Source organism: Sturnira hondurensis, unplaced genomic scaffold (genome assembly GCF_014824575.4).
Source record: "Sturnira hondurensis isolate 20B ecotype Veracruz unplaced genomic scaffold, ASM1482457v3 Scaffold0001872, whole genome shotgun sequence".
NCBI classification, from domain to species: domain Eukaryota; kingdom Metazoa; phylum Chordata; class Mammalia; order Chiroptera; family Phyllostomidae; genus Sturnira; species Sturnira hondurensis.
The window spans coordinates 1350034-1368143 of NW_028074503.1; the positions used below are offsets into that span (position 1 = coordinate 1350034).

Sequence of the window (18110 nt, forward strand, 5' to 3'; positions counted from 1 at the left end):
CCTAGGCATGTGCCCTGACTGGGAATTGAACTGGCGACCTTTCACTTTGTGGGATAATGCCCAACCAATTGAGGCACACAATCAGGTCTGGTAATATTTTTAATCCGTTCATAGTTATAAGTGGAGATCTAGATCATTCAGCATTGGTAACTGATATCCCACCTCGTATTAGAGAAGCCACTGTTCAGTTCCCCACAGTGGGTCTTATCCTCTGAGGATGGTGGCGATAGGCTGGAGTTGGTTTTCCCTTTCAGTGAATTGGGTCTGAGTGGGGAAAGTAGTAGCCCACCCCCACCTTCCTTTATAAGTGAAATAATGGTTGATGGTGCACAGGATGAGCCACCAAGCCTCAAACTTTAGGTTGAGAGAAAAAAAGAATAAAGTATTTTAAACTTTGCCCAAGAAAGAAGTTTGGGTGTGACTTTTGGTACGTGAAACTCAGTGGAAGCAAATAAATATGAAATCTACTTGAAGGAATTCTGCTTGAAGGAATATGGCCAAACCAGCCACAAGCCTGGCCTTTAAAAACCTTTAAATATAAAAGAACTCGCAGGACCCCAAACTTGTACCAGCAGGAAATGGGCTGTGAAAATTATTCAGTCTTCAAGGTGGGCTTACTTCCCAATTCCACTTCAAATGTGGTATGGAAGACAATGAACAAGGAGGAGCTTTCCCGAGTGTGGAGCCAAGGGCCACAGAAATTTATGAAAAAGGGTGTTCATCCTTGAGAGCAGAAGCAGGATATAATCCTAGAACTTCTATTGATGAGGCAGAGGATCTTCACAATAACCATTTGGAAAGATTCTATTATTTATAAGGACCTCAACTGCCACGAGTCTCACATTTTTCACTGAACTTGGGTTGTAATGCAGGGTATCTTTGGAGAAGCACTCAGGAATTATTGTTATGGGGAAGAGTGGAAGGAAGGATTCACAGACAGTGATAGCTGCTAATATTTTATAGTGTGCTTGGCACAATGCATTGTCTTAATCCACATAGTTACCCCTTGAGGTATGTACTATTATAACGTTATTCTACAGATGGGAACAGTAAGATGAGTGTCAAGTAACTTTATCAAGGTTACATAATAAATAAGTCTCGTGGCCAGAATTCAAAACTGTGAGGTCTAACCTACAGAGTTTTTACTCTTAAAACTATCAAATCTGATAATCACAGAAATCTGTTGGACATGATGAAGGATGTATAAACAATGAAGTTGACACTAGGCATATACACAAATAAATTCAGGGCAAGGGAATTTATTATTTAATAAAGGAGACATTGAAATGGTTCCACCTACCAGAATACAGTAGATTACTATCACTAACTTTTAACTTTGTTAGGGACTTTTAACCTTCTTAGGTGCAGTTCCCACTACACCACCCGGCTCATGATAGGTGTTCAATGAATATTTGTTGATTGAATGAAGAATCCTATAATACTAGTCTAAGGTCCTTGAGCAACTGTGCCAAATTTACCTTCACATCTACAAAGTCTAGTGTGCTTGGTACTCAGCACACAGTCCTTGAACTAAAGTGAGAGAAAACTGCACTGTCATTTTACAATACTTTCAGGCTACTCATTGTTCCCAGGCTTCTTATCTTTAAAATGGAAAGTGTCCCCCTCCCTAACTATACAGACCTTGTGAAAGATTGAGATTTTCAAAAGATTCTCATCTGCTTTAACCTGTTGTGAGCTTAGTTTATATTCACCAGGTAAACTTGAAATCTCAGGTTTCTACCGTCTTTTCCCCCTATATGGCCAGTTTCATGGTGAGTTTGCTAACTGACATTGGGTTCCTTTTCCATATGTTTAGTTATACTGCTAATCATCTGCACCTCTCTATACTGTAGTTACTGAAAAACCATATCATTTTCACTTATTAAACCTGTATTGTGAGGAAAATCCAGAGTTGTGGGAATACAGTGGCTATTGAGAAAGTCATGTTTCCTGCCCTCATGACCCATAAAAGTGTTTCTATGTTTTTTTTTAAAGACTGGACAATAGGAATTCAATTGTAAAACCAAACAAAAACCATTTCTGCTCCTTATTCGCACAAGGAACAAACTGATTTTTTTCTAATGGCACTTGAGTGCATCTTCCCATTGGAGGAGTGAGAGAAAATCCGAACCACAAATAAATCGCTTACTTTTGTTAGTCACAACTGAACTATGTTTTCAGTTATTTCCTGGAAATCCCAACCTTCCAGTCAATTCCCTCTGTGTCTACCGAAAGCGGCAGCGTGGGGTGCGGGGAAGGGCGGGATGCATTTTAGTTCTTAAGAAAAAACAGACAAGACAAACATACACAATTTACTGACTTAAAGACCATATGAGATCTATTTTAATTAAGGCTGTTTTTAAACTACAACTGACAAACGATACAGTAACAATAGAATAATAACCAACTCGCCGAGGCAGTGTGCCCACTTTCAAAAACATGCTCTATCTGGGACTCTACTAGCCACAAAGTACTAAAAATAAACTTTAATTTACCTAGACTCTTCTACCACATCCAGCATGGAGTTGCTTCTTTCAGAGTGTGGGCTATCCAGTGAGGAGTCTAGTCTCTTACCTCTGGCAACAATGACAGTTTTTAAAAAATGGAGCTACATCTCTGACAAGAAAAACCACCGGCTGTGAAAAGTGCAGCTAAATCTATCACTATCTGGCCGCAGCATCTCTCGAGAGCGTTTGTCCCTGCAGCACCGGTCGAGGCCCTGGATCCTCTGGAAGGGGCTGCCCCTTGGGGCGGAGGATCCCTTTTGGTCCGCGAAGTTCGGAACGAGCCGTGGCGAGCCAGCAGCCTCCCCGAGCGCGGGGCCGGCGTGCTCATCCAAGAGGTGCAAAAGTCCGCTCCGGCCGGGGCTCATGGGCTTGGTTTGGGTTTGTTCGCGTTCTGCTCGTGCACTAACCCTTTTCATGTAAAAGGCCAGGGTTTTTGACCCACCATTGCCCAGGCGGGGTTCACACTTAGAGGTTTTTAATCTCCGTCCTCTTGACAGAGAAAGTAACCGCTCAATGAGTCAAGAACACTCAATAAACGCGGGATCAGCGAGAAAATAATTTTTCTTCTTGGCCGTACGCGTCAGCCGCACTGGGGAGCAATCTCTCTTCAGAAGACCCCCTCCACACCCCCCGTGGCCACACCCATCATTTGTGCTGGGGAGTTTGTAAATGGAGGCATGAAACAGTGGACCGAAGGCGCCACTGTATTGGTGGGGGGTGCCCTAAGAGGGGGCGGGTAAGGCGGTGTGTTCCCTCAAGGGCAAGGGAGCCCTTAAGGAGACTCGCGGGAGCCGAGGCTGCCGGAGGCCGCAGGACACAGCGTGGGAGGAGATGCTGGGGTCCCAGCCGCGGAGGTTCTGGGGAAACGGGAGGGGCAAGCACCTGAGGAATCCGCCTCCGGCCTCGGCGGCCGCCGCCTCGCTCCGCCCCGGGGAACTGAGCGCGCGGCCAGCACGTCTGCCAGAGAGACGCCAGCCACCGGCGGCGCTAGCACCTCGGAGGAGGGCGGCCTCGGCGAGCGGAGGCGCAGTGCTGGGACCCGGACTGGGGGTGGGGAGACGAGCCCCGGCCGAGACGAGGGCCACCCCTTGGTACTCTGCCCTCGCGCCACTCCAGGGCCAGGTGAGCGGCTGCGGGGACTCTGGGGCGCGGGCGCGGGGGAGGCAGAGGTGAGAGGTCGCGAGCCGGGCGCGAGCTCACGCCTCTGCCCGGCAGGAGCTGCCCTTTGGCGGGCTGTGGACACCCTCCCTGCGCGGGGAAGCGCTGGGACAGACTTTTTCTGGAGAGGAGGACTTAGGCTGGCGGAGCGGGGATGTGAGCGCGAGCTTGTTTGTATGGCGAGGGCAGGCGCTGGTGCCAGCCCAGATCCGAACCCGTTCTCCCCGCCGCCTCGCGTCAGCTCTCTGAGGGGACCCAGCTCGTGCGGTACGCGCCTGGAGGCCAAAGGCCTGTCACCCCGAGCCCTCCTCGCTGCCTTTGTGGCGGGAGCGAGGAAGCCAGAGAGTGGAATGAGGGAGGCTGCGGCGCGTCTGGGATCTCCCAGGCTGAAGTGGCGGGGGTGGGGGGTGTCCGGGACCCATCTCCCGGAGCCTGCGGGGTTGTGCGGGGCTCGCGGGAGCGGATGGGCGGCAGGTAGGGAGGCGCGGAAGCGGCTTGAAGAGGATGGATGGAGAGAGCTCCGCTGGGGAAAGTTGAGAGCAGCCAGCGGTGGCTAGCGTTTGCTCAGAATCCCTGGGTTTCTTTGCTCCACACTAAATGTCACTTCGCGAGCGCGCGCGCGCGTGTGTTCTGGTCATCATTTCCATTTTTCTGTGAGTGGCTAAGGACCACGCACCCTTTTTCTGAACGATACACAAAAGGTTGTATTGACAGCTGACCCTGACATAAGTAGACAACGAAGTGAGGTGCGTGCCCGGGCCGTGTGAAGGTGTGATGATGAGGCGGTTTGCTGAAGTAAATCAATTCCTTCAGTCTCTCGAGGTCCATTGAAAGAAATTCTGGGTAGATTCAGTGAGTGGGCTTTCGCAGTGAAATCGAACCCAAGTAAGGTCTTGAACAGGATTCATCTGCACGGGAACTGCTGCTGAGGTAGACGGGGTCAGGAGGAACTCAAGCATGTTCCTTTCCTCCCTTGGATGTGACTGCTACAAGATCCTTACGCGGCCGGCACCCCACCCCAGCCTCTGTCCCCTGTTGAGAAGATAGAAACCAAACTTTAATTTCTGTGTTTCACACCTTTACAGTTCCCTCCCTTAAGATGGAAAATCTCATATAAATCTCTTTTAAAAACCTAACCATTTAAATACGGGAAGAGATTTTCCACAAAAGGTTTTTGAATTAAATGGCTCCTCTGCACATTTCCTTCTTTAAATCCTGGAATTCTGCTTTGAATTTTATGACTCTGTTGGTTCTTCCTCTTTCTGATTATATCTCTGTGTTTTCACAAGTTGCAATACTGGAAACTTATTTAAAAGAGAAAAAAGTAAAAATAATAGTTTTATTGAAAAGATTTAGTAATAGAATTGTACAGCTATAGGCATGTGTTTAAAGGGAAATTTTTAATTAAGGCATATTGAAAAGTAATATGCATAGAGTAAAAATTTCTATTTGTGTAAAGTAAGCCCTCTCTCTCCCATATTACCAATGCCTAATCCTCCTCCCCAGAGGTCCCACTGTTGTCAATTTCTTCTATATCCTTCCATAAACTTACTATTAAAATAGAGTTGCATTATGGAAGTAAAAATAAAGGAACTGCATATAAGTAAAGAATGAACTATGAATTAATCGTGATAGATATTAATTTGATATCCACTCATGATGACATAAGAACCTTTTATTTGGCCTAAGGCAGACTTACTGCATCTGAAGACCAGTTAGAATGCTAAAACTCATAGACCAAGTATTCAGTAGAAAGCAGAACCATTAAACTGTTATTCCACCCCACCCCATCGTCACTTTCTCTACAGTTGATTTCTATAATCTTTGTTGATTTTTCCCTCCATTTGGGAACTCTTTATGATACAGAGAATGATACAAACTATAGTTTGTTCTGTCCAGTGCAGTATATATCTGAAGACATTGAAAGGACATATTTATACTTCTGTTAATATGACATATAAAATTTTTAATGTAAAGGGAAAAATATGAAGGCCAAGTTTAAGGCGTCTGTTCATATGTCTTAGTTCCAGGCCTACTTTAACTACATGAAGTCACTTTTTAAGAAATACTTTTGTTTCCCCTGCCTGCCTCCCACCCCGTAGCTCAGTTAAAGGAATTGAACTGCAGGGCTTCTAAGGGTCCTTCTTACTTCAAAATTCTGTGATTAAAATAGTGGCTTCTTTGGGTGTCCTAAGACTGGTTAAGGATAACTCTCTGTTGGACCTATGGGTATGAGACAGTGGAGTGACCACATAAAGTCCTGAATGGTAGGTAGATTCATAAAGAGGAGGTTATAGATGTTTAAAACACATTCATGCTCTTGTGAGACTGATATTATTAGAGAACAACTACTTTACTTTTCCACAAAATGTCTGTTTATGTTACTGAACGAGGCCAAACCCTGGGCTAAATGGGTCTCTGTGCATCAACTTGTATGGCTATACAGAATAAATTTTCTTTACAGCTCATGGTACCATTTGGGGGGAAATTACTCTTATGAAAATCTTACTTTTCTCTTTGGTAAAGTGGTAATAAAGTTCATTTACCCACTTCAAATGGGACTTGATATGACTTAATTAGTAATTCTCAAAAGTATTTAGAAAATGATATCCCTTATAGCTAAGATATTTTAGTTTATACATACTCATCTAGAGATTGTGTTATTAGCAGAAAACTTTTCTAATCTTTGAAACACCTGCAACCTCTGAGCTAATGGTTCCTGGATGGGTGCAGGGAGCTAAGGAGTCATTGCAAGGTTGTGACAGCAAAAGAAGTAGCTTATTTTAGTCACTATATATGATTTCAGTTAAGGGATTTCAAAAGAACACTGTAAGTGGTGATTGCAAATATTGATATTAAGAAGGAGATCTCATACTTTAAAGCTTCAGAATCACCAATAAAGAGTGTTACATAATATTTTGAATAAATCTGTAATGTAATTTATAGTGAAGTTTTAGAAATTGTTATTGGGGTGATAGGAATGTGAACTAGAAGGATAGATTTGTAGGGGTGATTAATCTTGGTTGATAAAACTGACAAACAAAAGAAAATTAAGTACTAGTAGTGAAATTCTAACATGGAATAGTTTTTATTTTTTCCAGTTTTATTCCCAGTCTTGCCATATGAACATGTATTTTTACACATGTCTTATCATATTGCAGATACCTCTTAACTCTGATTTTCTTAAACATTTTGCTATAATTTACCTCCTGTTATTTGTAACTAGCTTGTCATACCATAATTTGCTTAGTCCTTCCTCTATTTTGAGATACTTTTCCTAATATGTTAAAAATACATAATGACCATTCTCATGAATGTAACTTTCTTCTTACTCTTTTTAAAAAACTTCATTAGGATTGCTTTCCCTAGACAGTCAGTATAGTGTAGTTGTAATTGGGTAGACTCTAAAATAAAGATTCTGGGTCCAAAACCCAGCTTCATCACTTATTGGCAATATTGGGCACAAAACTTATGTTCTTAGAGCTTTCTAATCTGTAAAATGGGTATAGTAATAACTCTCTACAAAGTTGTTAAGGTTAAAAAGCCACAACACATGAAAAAATATGTATATTTAGCTTTGATTTTTATTAGAAATTTTTACAATTTCTGGGTAAAAACCAAATTACTTTCTAAAAGAATTATATACATTTATACTTTATTAGCAATCTATGTGTGTGCTTGTTATTTTAAAACATTTTTATTATTGTGGCTAATTTGTGTTATCAGTGTAAAATTGTATTCCTTTGTTTTGATTTGTGTTTCTTTGGCCTTGTGAAAAGTGAGAGGAATTTTTTTTACTCGTATGCTATAGTTTTCTACATGGACTGCTTCATCACCTTAGTTATTTTTAACTAATCTATAAGGTGGGCATACAGGATAGGTCAGTTTTAGAACCAAATTTCCTAATAGCTTCTTTCCAGGAAATTGTAGTTTTCTTATATTCTCATAGTAATTTTATTAGTTTTCATTTTAATCTTAGAAAAAGAGTTAAAATTAATAAATTATATATATGTATATATATAATATATATATATATTCTACTTAAGTGTAGATTGAACCCTCTCTCTTTTCCCCTGAAGGGCTGATTTATAATTACCATTATTGTGATTACAATCTAGTGGATTTTTACCAGGAATGCTTCTCAGAACTTGGGGGCAGAAATCAGAGAGAAAATTTCATGATTTCTAATCGTGTCATGTTTTGGCTACAAATGGATAATGAAGTTATGCCCTCTGACTTGAGTTCTTACATAGTCAAGGTAATTTAGACTACACAAAAGCATGCTCTTGTAACTTTCTGAGTTCCAGCAGCCCTGATATTTCTGGCAAACACACACCCAATGTGGATAACAGCAGCTCTTTGTGCTGCTGAGCCCCAGGAGAGCTCCCTATTGTGTACTTTCCTTCCCTCCCATTCTTGACTGACTGGCCATAGCAACTACACCAAGTCCAGATGTGAAGCTCCCACAGAGACTCCTCTCTTCTACCCAACTGTCTATTTATCCCTACCACCCACCCCTTCAGCATATTTGCTTTTGTTTTATGTTGTAGAGAATTCACTATCTTTTCAAGGTAATGGTTTCAGATTTTATCTTTAATCTTTTTCTATGTTGGATGAGTGTCCCTACAGTGGACACTATAGGCATGTTTAGCATAGATTAACACATAATCAGCACTTGATAGAAGCTTATTGCTGTGAACCATATGTTATATGGTCTTCTCTGTACCAGGGTATGGTTCTACTTGTGTGATACTAGTCTGGAGAAGCTAGCTCCATTTGTGTCCTGGATTGCTGTGTTTGCCTATATTACCAAGGTTACAAGTTAGGAAATCTGTTCTGGCTCTTTTAGCTTCTTGTGTGTTTAGGGGAGATTCTTAATACCTATACCTTACCTGTCTTCTGTAAAATGAGATGAACAATTATTGCTCTAATTATCAACCTTCTGCACAGGATTATTGTGAAAACAAAGTAAAATAATAAATGTTGGAAAAAAGGGTTTACAAATTTATATTCCATTGTCAAAATTATACGTTATCACTATACTTCTAGAAGTGTCCATATACTTGAGAAAAATCTCTTCTCATTGTGGAGCTAAAAATTCTTGGGGCCCAACCCTATGTATTCAATCAGAAACTTCAGGGTTGAGGACCTACTGGTCTTCATTTTAACAACCCTTCTGATGCAGAACCACTGCTTGAGAGGGTAGGAAATGTCAACAACTAGAAAAGTATTCTTCTGCTAGTTGAATGTTAGTTTTAAAATAATCTAGATATATCATGACATCACTTTTGAATGCTAAGTATGAAGTGGAAGTTAATTATTCTTATTAGCTGTTGTTTATATTTTAATCTGTTAAACTTTAATTCAGAGCAGCAATTGTAAAATCAGTTGCTTGTAGGGATCAATCAGGTAATCTGAGTGAGTGAAGCAGGAACCCTGTAAAATAATAGGGGATAATGAGTTCTGGTGGACAAGAAATCTGAATGTAGCAGAATTTCTAAGGCTCCACTGATATTTGCCTAGTGGTAGTATGGGTCTCTGTTGCCAGATCATTTGATTTTTCAAGTAGGGCTGGAAATTTGTTTTTTATATGAATTTAAATGTTGACAATAAAATTGTAAAAAAATATGGACCCAACCAATCTGGAAGCCAGGTAGTTTTCGACCTCTCATTTAATTAACATGGGTGAGATATTTGCCCTTAAATAAGTATGACAGAAAAAACAACCTTGTTTAACATTACTGTTAAAGAAGTGCATATGAAAACCACATGACATTTTTCAACTTGCAGGTTATAAAGATTCAGTAGATTGATAATATCTAGTGTTGGAAGCAGAATAAAGATGTGGTTATTGTTATACACTGTAGAGTGAAGGCAAAATAATTACTTTTCTCGAGAGCAATTTGGCATTGTTTATCAAGACTTTAAATGTGTGTACCTGCCCTATTCAATATGCTATTTAATTTAAGTCAACATTATGAGGTTTGTCCAGAAAAAGTCCAACCTTTGTTAATATAATGAGAATAGTTTTCGTAACATCGATGTAACCTGGCAGTCAAGGAGAGTGGACTGGAATGCCCATGCATGGACAATGATGATTTTACTGTACTAGTCAGTGGGGGCAGTGGATGTCGTTTAGTGAGAAATGTACTCTGTGGCCATTGCATTCAAAATGACAGAGTGAGCCCTGGCTAGTGTAGCTCAGTGGACTGAGCACAGGCCTGCGAACCAAAATGACAGAGTGGGTAGATCAATGAATCTGTGTCAAATTTTGAGTTAAGCTTGAACATTCCTCCACTGAAACTATTTGGATAATTCAGAAGGCTGCAGCTATAGACAACTGGTGATTGACAGCTTCATCACAACAAGGCTCCTGCTCATGCATCATGTCTTATGCAGAGTTTTTTGCAAAACATCAAATCACCCAGGTGATTTGATCCCCGCTGTAGCCCAGATTTGGCACCTTGCAATTTCTGGCTTTTCCAAAACTAAAATCACCTTTGAAAGGGAAGGAATTTCAGACCATCAATGAGATTCAGGAAAATATGAGGGGGCAGCTATTGGTGATTGGGAGAACTGTGGGAGGTCCCAAGGTGCCTGCTTTGAAGAGAACTGAGGGGTCATTGTTCTATGTACAATGTTTCTTGTTTCTTGTATCTTGTTCAATAAATGTCTCTATTTTTCATATTACATGGCTGTATACATTCTGGACAGACTATATATGTACAACTAAAGATTCAGTTTCTCAGTTACACTGATCACATTTCAAGTGCTTAATAGCTGCATGTGGCTGGTGGCTACCATATTGGACTGTGAAGATACAGGACATTTCCATCATTAGAGAGTTGTTTTGGACAACACTAGTCTAAACTCTTTGACACAGAGATGTCCCTTCTAGGAACTTGTTAGAAAAAAATAATTAGACAAAGCACAAATGCGTATAATGAAAACATCATCTGAAACATTATAAGAGTAAAAAAAACATCGTGCTTTTATTAAAAGTTAGGTTTCACTAAACATCCATGATATATTGTTAAGTGAAAATATCCTTACTGTAGAATAATTTTATTTATTTGAATAGATAGCTTAGTTACATAGAAATTAGGGGAATAATTTTTCTCCCTGATAAATGCATAGAAGTATAACAGAACTTTCCTTTTTTATCCTACAGTTGTTCTCATATTATAGAATAGGTTCATTTTTACCAAACAGTGAGCAGAGACACTTGACATCTTCCAAAGCTTCGTCAGTATCACCTGGGTTTCTGTTAGAAATTCAAAATCTCAGGCCTCACTTGAAGGTCACTGAATCAGATCTCTAGCAGGGCCTAGGAATCTGTGCACTGAAACTCTCCACTTACTTACTGGCTATATCTATCTTCTATCACTGAGTCTCAAGCTTAATTTGTTTGGGCTTGGCCAAATGAAATCCTCTTGAATCTGTCCAGGCACTGTTCTAGGTGTTTCAGATGCTGCAGTGAAGAAAACTAACAAATATCTCTGTCCTTATGGAAATCAAACAAGAAAAAAAGTAAAATATGTTGTATTTTAGATAGTGAGAGGTGCTAGAGAGGAAAATGAAGCAGCAAGAGGAATTTTAAAGTTAGATGGGAATTGAAATTCTCTAGAAGGTGTCACTGATTAGTGACACCTGAGTGAAGACCTGAGCGCTACAAGGGACCCAAATCATTGGAAGATTAGAGGAAGAGCATTCTTGGATGTTGTGAGGAGGTAACTAGGAGGCCAGTGCTGCAGCTGCAGAGGCAAGTGACAGAGGGAGTGGGGGATTAGGTCAGAGAGTAATCTAGATCTTTTGACTTCAAATTTCTTTGTTCTCTCTAATATACCACACTCCTCAAATTCTTTGGTTAATCAGTTTGTAAATAGATCAGACACCCTTAAATTCACTGTTTTTCAGTGTGATCTTTCAACACCTGCCTTATTTGCCTGAGGTGCTTATTAAATGAGGATTATTGGTCTCTTAACCTGCTGAATAAGAGTTTCTAGGGTGGGACCCTGGAATGTGCATTTTAACAATCTATCCAGGGGGGTTTTATGGACACAAGAATCTTAGAACCACTCCTTACTGTTATCATTCTGTAAATTTAGTTTTTTATAGCACCTAAAATTGTCACCATTGCCTACAGAAGTCATGCTGTAAAGAGAAGATACTGATTTCTTGCATTTTAAATGGTATTAATTGACACTACTTATAGAAAGTTTGTGTATATATCTCTACTGGAGTATTCAGGGAACTTTAAGACAATTACCATAATTCTTAACCAGAGGACAGGGGAACCTTTTCATTTGAGTATTCTGTCTTCCCCTCATCCAGTCTGTTCTGTTTTCTGGAAAGGACAACTTTAAATTTATTTGATTTTTTTCTATCATGTTTTCCTTTTCTTCTTCTCTCTCTTTTTATCTCTTGTTTTGTTTTCTTTCTTCTTCCCTTTCACTTCTTGAAATCTAAACATCTTAAGTTAAACACCATTAACTTTTTGGTGGACATTCTTTTATGTATTTCTATGCAGATTTATATATATCCAACAGCACAAATAATTTCACATAATGGAGTCATATTATGTTTTTCAAAAAAACTAATCACATCTTTAAAAAAATTTAGGGAGCCTAAAATTCCTTTTTAACCTACTTTGTCATGCCAACAGTGTGGCCAATCTGCAATTTATTTTGTTATAACTTTTTCCATGATCATGTAACCATATATATAGTATATTTTCAGTATGTTGTATATATTTTCTTTATGTATGTATATATATAATGTGATATGTATATAAAATAATCTTTCTTTTTTTCACTTAATTCATAAGGGATATATCTCTAAATAAACTGGTATAGCTCTTATGTACTTTTTTAATGACCACATAATATTCTGTAGTATACATATTCCACAGTTAATGAACTTACTACTTCATTGAAAGGCATTTATTATAACTAACCAAGAAATAGAGGTAGATATTAAAAGACAGACATATCTGACTATATAATTTAAAATCATTTTTGTAAAGCTAAAAGAGCCATAGGCAAATACCATAGACAAATGACAGATTGGAAAAAAATCTCTACATATGAAGAAAGAAGACTATCATCTCTGGTATATGAGGAACTCCTAACAAAATGATACTAAAATATTTTATGAAACTTAATTTTAAAATATTTTGCAAGTGATATGACTAGGTCATTCACAGAAGCACAATTCCAGATGGTCAATAACTACAAAAAATGCTTAGCCTTAATAGTTGTTTGAAAATGCAAGTTAAAAATAATAATAAACTATGACTTGACACCTACTTGATGTTAATATAGAATTTAATGCATATTAAAATTTTCAGAACCACTTTGTTTATTTTTTGAAAATATATGCAGAAACTTTTGTGAAAGTTATATTAAATCTATAAAACAATTATTTTCAAAGGTTTTTGTTTTGATCAGAGAAGTTGAGGGAGATTGACTGTTATACCCTTTCAAACTCAGCTCATATAGCAAAGGATGAGAACAGGGCTTAGAAAGTTAAATTTTGATATCAACTGCATAACATTTTACAATTCAAAAGCATTTCTTTTCATTTGAAACCAGAGATTGTTGAATTTTAGAGCTCTAGAGCAATCCATCCCGAGAGGAAAACAATGGGCCACAGGGTTTACTTGACTTCCCAAGGTCACCCAGCTAGTCCTGCATGTTTTCTGGTTTATCATATTGTTAGTCAGTGTCTTCTAATACTGCTTATTGCAGCTTATATACAGAAATATTTTATAATATTTTAATAACTTTTCCATTTTCAAAAAAGTATGAAATATACAACACTTAGGCTATACTTTCTGTAATTTGGTTAGATTTTAAGTAGAAATAACGTGAAAGTAATATACTCATTAAAATCAAAGAAACATCACTTACAATCTTATTACCCTTACAAAATGAGCTGTTTCCCCAATTTTGCTTCAAGTGTTTATCTATGTGCATTAATGATTTTACATAATAGTAATGTTTTTCTAATTTTTCCAAAATCTTTTGGTAACTTTCACTTTCAGGCTTTTTAATAAAGCTGGTCAGCTTGATTCTACCTTTTCTTTCTTCTGACTTTTTTTAATGCATGCTATTTTCGAGCCTTGAACATTGCTTCATATGCACCTCCAAATTTAAGAAAATGCCTTCAATGGCTATCAATTGCGTACTTCAGCATTTTCCGGAGGGTGTCTCCCTAAACATTAGTTTCCTGATATAATGCTGCCAGCTGTATGAAATAGAACAAAAACCTAAAGATGTTAAGCAGTAATGAATTAGTTATATACCCAGAATGTCTGAGGGGAAATGGAGGAAGTCAATTTAGGTGTCACCAAGGGCCCATGTTCTTTTGGTCATTCTCTGTCATCCTCAGCTTGTTGGTGACTGTCTTTCATCTTGCCTCTTCATTACCCCAGCATGTCAGTACTTCCAAGCCTCACAAAGTTTGACTAGAGTCAGAAAAACATTCTTTTTATGCAGGCTAAATACTTTTTAGATGTCCCCAATCTCACTAGCCAGAATTTAACACCCTGGCAGAAGCCAGCTACTGCAAGAAAAATTGATATACCGTGAGTGATGTAGAATAATCAAGGTTCATTCTCTTAGGTGAGCATGCAAAAGCTCTAGAGTTATTACTATTGAAGAAAAGGAAATTGTCGATTAGGAAACTAACAGTGTGTGTCATGAAATCCAGTTTCCTCACTTCCCTTCAAGACTTTTCATAATCTGACCTCATGATAATTTAATATAAAACCTCTATTCTAGACAAGCCAATCGTTGTTTCTCCTGTTCCTGTGCATTTCAAGCTATGGCTTAACTCATGTTTCTCCTAAAAATTTCTTCATATTCTCTAGAGCTTGCCATGACTATTTAAATTAAAACTAATTAAGGTTAAATAAAATTAAAAATTCAGTTTCTCAGGTAAACTGATTGCATTTCAAGAGCTTAATGGCCATATGTGGCTACTGTATTAGAATGTTTTTCTATACACAGGTATAGAATATTTCTGCCATTTCAGAAAGTTCTTTGACTGTTACTGTACTAGGCACTATTGCAAATTATACTTCTTACTTAACCCAGTTTTTGCCAAACTATGGGCCAGCTATATCAAAGTCAACCAGAAATGCCGTTTAAATGCAGATTTTGAGCCCTAGGAGTAGGCCTCAGACCACCTCAAAAGTTGAAGAACCATTGCTTTGAGGTCTAGTTTAGTTTATTTCCTTTCGTGGAATATACTAAATACTGGAGTTTTCATTAATTTTCTCATACTCCAAACTTTGATAGCATTTATAGTTTATTTACCACAGTTTTAGAATTTCGTTATAGAAATTTATATTCTTTAATTATTTCAGAAAACACTTGTTCTGAATATAGAGTGTAAGGCCCTTAAAAATACGTTTTCGGTCTGTATTTTTCAAAGTGTCTAACAGAATGTTGAGCACATAGTAAATACAAAGTATTTTACATTTGACAGAATTGGCAGTCTGTTTAGTTGGCAGTTCTTTGAAAAACCATAATTCTGTGTGCAGAATTGGAAATGGAAGATGGATGATAGTAAGATTATTCCCACAATATTTTTTCTTAATTTTATTTATTGGAAGTAAAACTGAACATTCTGGTTAGATTTCTAATAAATGTTACATGAAGATGTTCTCTATAAGGTTTAGATTTGCAGCCTTTAAAAAATAGGCTGTTTTGCCCTGGCTGGTGTAGCTTGGTGGATTGAGCAGAGGCCTGTGAAGCAAAGTAAAAAATAGGCTGTTTTAGTATTTATTTTAGCTTTTTATTGAAAAAAATAAAAATGGGATGACAGTAGTTAAATCATGTAGGTTTCAGGTATATAATTCTATAATATCCTCTGTATATTGTATTGTGTGTTCACCACCAAAAGTCATGTCTCTTTCTATCACCATTTATGCCTCCTTCATCCTCTTGTATCTCCCCTCACCTTCCTTTTCCTCAGGTAATTAACATACTGTTGTCTGTGTCTATGAGTTTTGTTTGTTTAATCCCTTCACCTTTTTTACCCAGCTCCACAACCCCACCTCCCCTCTTGTCAGCTGTCAGACTGTTATCTATAAGTTTGTTTCTATTTTGTTTGTTAGTTTATTTTGTTCACTAGATTCCACATATTAGTGAAATCACATGGTACTTGCCTTTCTCTGTTTGGCTTATTTCACTTAGCATAATGCTCTCCAGGTCTACCCATGCTGTTGCAAAGGGTAATATTTCCTTCTTTTTTATGGCCTTGAAGTATTCCATTATATAAATGAACCACAGCTTTTTTATTCACTCATCTACTGATGGACACTTGGGTTGCTTCCAAATCTTGGTTATTGTAAATAACACTGCAATGAACATAGGGGTGCATATATTCTTTCAAATTAGTGTTTCAGGTTTCTTCAGATATATTCCAAAAGTGGAGTCACTGGGTCATAAGGCCTTCCCATTTTGAATTTTTGGAGGTTACTCCATGCTGCTTTCCACAGCAGCTGCATCAATCAGCATTCCCACCAACAGTGCATGAAGGATCCCTTTTCTCCACATCCCTGCCCACACTTGTTGTTTGTTGATTTATTGATGATAACCATTAGACAGGTGTGAGGTGATATCTCATTGTGGTTTTAATTTGCATCACTCTGATGACCAGTGAGTTGAGCATCTTTTCATATGTCTGTTGGCCATCTGTATGTCCTCTTTGGAGAAATGTCTATTCAGGTCCTTTCTCCATTTTTTAATTGCAAATGTGTTCTCCAATTCTGTGAGTCGTCTTTTCATTTTTTTTGATGGTTTTCTTTGCTGTGAAAAACTCTTTTAGTTTGATGTGGTCCCATTTGTTTATTTTTTCTTTTGTTTCCCTTGCCTAGAGAGACATATCAGAACAAATATTGCTATGAGAAATGTCCAAGATTTTACAGCCTTTGCTTTCTTCTAGGATTTTTGTGGTACTGAGTCTAACATTTAAGTCTTTAATACAGTTTGAGTTTATTCTTGTTTATGGTGTAAGAGGGTGGTCTGGTTTCATTTTCTTTACACATACATGTCCAGTTTTCCCAACATCACTTATTGAATATACTATCTTTACCCCATTGTATGTTCTTACCTTTTTTGTCAAATATTAATTGACTCTAAAGGCATGGGTTTATTTCTGGGCTCTTTTTTCTGTTTCATTGATCTGTATGTCTGTTTTTGTGCCAGTACCATACTGTTTTGATTGCTGTGGCCTTGTAGTATAGTTTGATATCAGGTAGTATGATTCCTCCAACTTTGTTCTTGTTTCTCAAGATTGCTGCTGTTATCAGGATCTTTTGTGGTTCCATAAAGTTTTTTGGAATATTTGTTCTAGTTCTGGGAAATATATCATTGGTATCTTGATAGGAATTGCATTGAATCTATAGATTGCTTTGTGTAGTATGGACATTTTAATAATATTAATATTATTTTCTATCCATGAACACAGTATATGTTTTCACTTATTTCCCTCTTCTTCAATTTCTTTTTTCAGTGTCTTATAGTTAGTTTTCCAAGTATAGATCTTTTACACCCTCGGTTAAATTTATTCATAGGTATTTTACTATTTTTGATGCAGTTATACATGGGATTGTTTCCTTAGTTTTTCTTTCTGATAGTTCATGATTGGTGCATAAAACTGCAACTGATTTCTGGATATTTATTTTGTATCCTGCTACTTTACTGAATTTGTTTAGGAGTTCTGGTACTTTTTTGGTGGAATCTTTAGGTTCTCTATATACAGTACCATGTCATCTACAAATAATGATAGTTTTACTTCTTCCTCTCCAATTTGGATGCCTTTTATTTCTTCTTGTCTGATTGCTGTAGCTAGGACTTCTAGTACTATGTTGAATAAGAGTGATGAAAGCAGATATACCTGTTTTGTTTCTGATATTAAGGGAAATGTTTTTAGTTTTTGACCATTGAGTGTGACATTGGCTGTGAGTTTGTCATATATGGCCTTTAATCCCATTGTGCAGTGATTTTTTTGTCTTAAATAGGTGCTGGGTTTTATCAAATGTTTTTTTTCTGTTTCTGTTGATATGATCATGTAGTTTTTATCCTTCCTTATATTTATGTGGTGTATCACATTTATTGATTTTTGGACATTGTACCAACTTTGTGTCTGAAAAAAAACTCACATAATATTTCTATATGATCTTTTTAATGTATTTCTGGATCTGGTTTGCTAATATTTTGTTTAAAATTTTAGCATCTATATTCATCAGGGATATGAGTCTATAATTTTCTTTCTAGTGTTTTTATCTGATTCTGGAATTAGGTTAAATGTCTCTTTTAAAAGTGCTCTGATCTATTGATTCTCTAGTGGATCATGAACTAATCAAACCTCTGGAGCCTTAGCTGATAGAGAAACTTCCTATTGCAACTAAACACCCTACGTGAATGGGGTTTA

The 18110-nt window shown here is 37.9% G+C and overlaps 1 protein-coding gene across 1 annotated transcript in view; it reads left to right on the forward strand.

Annotated features, from left to right (window-relative positions):
* The first annotated feature begins 3484 nt into the window (after nucleotides 1–3484).
* Nucleotides 3485–18110, forward strand: part of GREB1L (GREB1 like retinoic acid receptor coactivator) — a 282213-nt gene continuing 267587 nt past the window's right edge. Inside the window, exon 1 of the mRNA XM_037031689.1 lies at nucleotides 3485–3629. The gene's annotated coding sequence lies outside the window, so the exon portion shown is untranslated. The remainder of the gene's footprint in view (nucleotides 3630–18110) is intronic.